Raw genomic sequence first — 6,000 nt, forward strand, 5'->3', positions numbered from 1 at the left:
ACATCCACACGGAGACGTTTTAAAAAATGTCACAGAGTCGTTTTCAAAAAGTTTACCGTACACACGGAATCGTCTCAAGAAATGTGTGTGTCCACACGAAACCACTGAAAACACCAAAAACTGAAAACGCTGTAGTATATATGCCTGGCCTGTGGGTGGTGCTGTGGAGGAAAGTAACTAAGTACATTTACTCAAGTACTGTACTTAAGTACAATTGAGGTATTTTTCACTTTACTCGAGTATTTCCAATTTTCAATACTTTTACTTCTACTCCACTACATCTCAGAGGAAAATATTGTACTTTTACTCCACTACAATTATTTGAACGCTTTAGTTAATACTAGTGACTTTGCAGATATAATCATGACTTTATAAAACATTTATATTTATTTATTTGCCCTATTTTACATAGACTATTTAAAAATAGCCGATCTACAAGCTCACAACGCGCATCGCGACGCATTGTGAGCTTGTAGATCAGCTATTTTCAAACATTTCAGTACTTTAAGTATATTTTGATGCCAATACTTTTGTACTTTTACTTTGACAGGCCTTTTACTTGTAACAGAGTATTTTTATATTGTGGTATTGCTACTTTTACTTAAGTAAAATATCCGAGTACTTCTTCCACCCAAATGAATTTGACCCACTGGTCGACTATAGTCGAGATGCTGCGCATCAGCTACGTTGCGACCGTTGTCACTATAGCGTCCTGGCTGAATTCAACCTGGTGTTTGTACTTTCTCTATTTACAACCCGTACATCTACATAAACGTTCAGATTTCAAATATAAAGTGCTTAACTCATGGCCATGGATGTTAAAATTCACTTCGAGTGGGTATAAGTACCCGTATCTTCCGTATTGTTCAATAAAAAGCATTTTAATCCGATCGGCAGCCATTTTCTCATAGAGTTATAATGTATTAGAGTGCAATACTCCTCCCAACCGGTAGGGTCGTGTAAATGAAAGTCAATGGAGAAAATTCGAAGTCAATGGCCACCAATCGGATTAAAATGATTTTTATTGAATAATACGGAAGATAGGTGTACTTATGCGGGCCCATACATAATTGTAACATCCGTGGCCATGGGGTCAGCACTTTATATTAGAAATATGAACGTTTATGTAGATGAACGGGTTATAAATGGAGAAAGTGCAAACACCAGGTTGAAGTTCATCCATGATCGTCGTAACAGACGACCGTCATGTGATCCATGGCCAACAGCAAGGCGTTTGTTTTCATTCTTATAAGACCGCATGGCTCATTTGTATGCACGTGAATATACTCTACATTAAAAAGTAACTAAGCGGAAAGTAACTAAGTACATTTACTCCATGTCCACTTGTTGCTGACGGTGGTAGTGTAGGAGCAGGATCAGCGCTGTAAAAGCCCCATCGCGTTAGTACGAACGCAAAGCTGACGGGGTCGGGGTGTTTGTTGTTGGGGGGGGCGGGCGGCGGCGCATGCAGGGTCGGGGGTTAGGGGGGGGGGGGTCGGGGGGCACGCATGCAGGGGGGGGGGGTGCTCGGCGCATGCGGGTTAAGCGAGAGGTGGAGCTATAGCGTCATCGTTTCAGGAAAGATGCGTATTTGGTTGTACACACGGAGACGCAAGGGTGGCGTTTTCGGGGGGTCGGGGGACGGGGGACGGGGGGGGTGGGGGGACTGGGGGGGGCGGGTTTAAGCGAGAGGTGGAGCTATAGCGTCATCGGTTCAGGAAAGATGCGTATTGCCGTATTTGGTTGTACACACGGAGACACAAGGGTGGCGTTTTCAGATTTATTCACTCTGGGACCCGTTTTCAAAAATAAGCGTATTGCGGACCTAAAACGCCGGCTCCGTGTGGCCAAAACGTGCAAACGATTAAAAACTTATGCGGTTTCACCTAAAATCGTCTCCGTGTGGATGTGGCCTGAGATTGAGTCAGTGAAACAAACTAGTGTGCCTTCGTCATATTGATGAATGACTCTATTTACTCTCTATTTTGCTGCAGTGAACATGAAAGGCTTTTAGTGTGTTACTTTGTTTAGAGTGGAATAGAAATGTAACCAAATAAGACTAGCTTTCTATTGCCTGATGTATACTCTGTCGCACGTTGGTGTCGCTTGCCTAATAAGTCCGGGAGCCAGGCCCAGCCCTCAGGATGTTCTCTGCTAAAAAATTACTATGATTTCCTGTTAGCATATACCTTGGGCCATCACAAGTTCATACTGACCACCCCCAACTCGGGGCCGTTTGGTCTCAGGGGCCCCAAAACCCCTTTTTGGGGCCGAAATTATGTTAATGGCAATATAAAATGTACTAAAATTACATAAATTGTCTTACACATATGAAATTCGGCATGGAGTATCCTGACACATAGGGGTAAGTAGCAAAATAGGATTCTAGTGCTTGCTACCATTGTATTTTTAGATATGACCTACAACATCCCCAGAAACACAAACAAAATACTGTCCGCTTGACAAATAACAACAAAGATGATTATTTTCCAGCACTTTATGGTGCATATCACTGCCTCAATTGTTTATAGAAAACTTCCCATGTGCCTAAGCTTCAGTTTGAGCCCAAGATGACCTTTGTATCTTGAAAAGTACTCTTTCTGTAGCCAATAGTCTGCACTATACCTCAAATCTGAGAAAATGTAATATTCATAGTCATAGTAGAGGCCCTAGGAGGGCTCCATGCGCGATTGCTTATTTCTTTTCTAGTTTGGATTTTTAGCATCCATAGGACCTCTAATATAGGGATTTCGGTGATCCCAAGAAAAAAAGCGGTCCAAAGTGTGTTATTTTTCAATGTTTTATTACCCCTATGAGACCTGCAGGATTGCTGAGTGGAACGGCGGCGAGACTGTCTTTCGGTTTCCAATGCGACCAACGGTGCCATGCTACCTTGTCGGGAAGGGGGCTAAATACCAAATGATTCGGCCATCACCATTTTCCAAATGGTCCCTTGACCTGTCACCTCAATATATGTGAATGTAAATGGATTACATGGATACCTACAAGCCTCCCCTGTACAGACATGCCAAATTTATACCAATCTCATGCAGTTTTGGGCAAGAACCATGCCGTCTTTTGCATGGTACAAATATGTAATTTCAACCTATTGTAAAACGAGACCACTTTACTGTATCTATAGCTGTATGAGACCACTGTACTGCATCTAAAGACCACAGTACTGTATCTAGACCACTGTACTGCCTCTAGATTCCACTGTACTGCATCTATTGCTATATGAGACCACTGTATTTTATCTATAGCTGTATTAGACCACTGTATTGCATCTATACCCCACTGTACTGCATCTATAGACCACTAAAAATACAAATGATAGCAAGCACTTGAATCCTATTTTGCTACTTACCCCTATGTGTCAGGATACTCCATGCCGAATTTCATATGTGTAAGACAATTTATGTAATTTTAGTAAATTTTATATTGCCATTAACATAATTTCGGCCCCAAAAAGGGGTTTTGGGGCCCCTGAGACAAAACGGCCCTGAGTTGGGGGTGGTCAGTATGAACTTGTGATGGCCCAAGGTATATGCTAACAGGAAATCATAGTGATTTTCTTTTAGCAGAGAACATCCTGAGGGCTGGGCCTATCTCTCTTGCTCCAGTGAAACGCTTTTAGTTTGTTAGTTTGTTTAGAATAGAGTAGAATAGAAACGCAACCTGTCATCCTTGTGTATGTCTTCCCTTTGGTGTCACTGGGATGAAAAGAAAATGTAAACGGACAAATTCAATCCGGAGGTAGATATAGTTCAGAATTGTTGACACAACAATGGTTATATTCTCAAAGCTCTCATGTCAAACTGAACAATATTCTCTCCTCTACACTCCCCATAATTGATCTGGCCTTGACTGAAGCTGTTTTTGATGTCAAGACAGGGCTGAATTGCTGAGTCACTTCTCTGTATTCAATGCACATACAGTACTGTAGCTTAAACTGAGAACAGTTGTCCAATACTAGCATGTACTGAACTAGTTATTTTCAATGTTTCTACCACACATTAAAATGTTACGAGTCAGGTTTGATCATTTATATAATGATTTATAGTATTAGTTGAGCTGCTGTGTGTTTTTGTCTCTGTGCCGCGTGTTATGTGCTTATAATTGTGACCACTAGAGGGTGCTTCAGTTCAACTACAGTATGCACACTTCCAGTTTGCCTTGTTACCAGCTTGCAAAGCACGCTGGTCTTAGAAGAGACTGACCACTAGTCATCATGTATTCGACATATTCTCGACATGTTTTCGATCATTGGCTATCCTTTAAGCCAATGGGGATACTTTCCCATACTCTGAACGGCGGTCTCCTCCTCCCAAAGTTATGTCTACTATGGCTACTAGACACGCCTCTATGGCTACTAGACACGCCTGCCGTCGGGTCAAATCACCGTGACACAGAGTAATCACAGACGAGCATACTGAAATACTCTGAAAATAGCCGATCTACAAGCTCACAATCATTGTGCGCTTGTAGATCGGCTATCTGCTCCCCCCGGCCCAACAGAGTAATCACAGACAAGCAGTGGTGTATTTTTTGGACAATATTTGTAATTTCATTTTGCAAAATAAATGTATCCTAATGGTCTGCCTCCTCGAGAATTAAACTCTTCAAATAGCCAAATTAAATGTAAAGCGCTATGCAAAGCGTGCGTGAAATGTTAATCAATTTGGGCCATTCTATTAATGATTGATGATGATGATGATGAAGGCTCTTGTTGCGCTTATTTCCTACGAGTCTAGGTTACAAAACTCAGTCCCCTCCCGGTATGTAGGCTACTGAATGGAGTGGAGGAGAGCATTGCTTTCCTAGTTGTCTGTTTATCAGCTAGTGTACGTTTGATGATAGCTGTATATATTTTCTTTTATATAAAAATGAAACTACAGCTTAGTTTCTGCAAATCCTCGCTGTGCATTTGCGAGCTTGATGACGCAGGAACGCGTGTCCCCCCGGTCTCACAAGATCCAGCACTTGATTCTTAACTTTCGCTGTTAAGTCTGGATATTAAAACTTGTGTCAGCTTATGTTTATATCACCAGTCAATCAATGCGATTTGACTTGTGAGTTCCCTCGCAACCCAACGCGCGTTACGAGTCCCTTTAGTTACAGGCAGTGATGGAAAAAGTACCTGTACTTAAGTACACTATGTACTTAGTTACTTTCCACAACTGGTTACAGGGTAGGGCGGCCCGGGCGAGTGATTTATCCCGCAGCGGCAGGATTTATTATTTGTCCGAATATAAAAAAGTTAACCTGGATGGGTGTGTTTCGCCACATCGTTGCTGCAGCTTGTAGATCTGTTATTTTCCAAAGATTTTAATACATTTTATATATATGATACCATGTGAAACGGGACATTCTTTAAGTACATTTTAATACCAATGCTTTTGTACTTTTACTCATCTCGGTTTATTCATTGACAGCGTTGAGTCACGTTACTATAGTAACCCGACACTGCACGTGTTACAGCCGAATGTATACTCCGTTGTACACCGAAAATAGCAGATCTACAAGCTCACAATGTCCGTTGTGAGCTTGTAGATCTGCTTGAGAGCTGCGTCGCGTGCGTTCGTGGAAGACTGCGGTCTCGTCCTCCCTAGCTCTGGTCCATAGCGCACACACACACACACACACACACACACACACACACACACACACACACACACACACACACACACACACACACACACACACACACACACACACACACACACACACACACACACAGAAAAAAGAAAGCAAGCTGGTATACATGACTGAGTCATGTCATGTTTTAAGACCATACTGATGAGCAGTGGTGTAAAGTAACTAAGTACATTTACTCAAGTACTGTACTTAAGTCAAATTTTGAGGTACTTTTACTTTACTGGAGTATTTCCAATTGTCTATACTTTTACTTCTACTCCACTACATCTCAGAGGCAAATATTGTACTTTTACTCCACTATAATTATTTGAAAAATTTAGTTACTAGTTACTTTGCAGATAT

This window comes from Gymnoscopelus braueri (genome assembly GCF_963280865.1).
Source record: "Gymnoscopelus braueri genome assembly, chromosome: 23".
NCBI lineage: Eukaryota > Metazoa > Chordata > Actinopteri > Myctophiformes > Myctophidae > Gymnoscopelus > Gymnoscopelus braueri.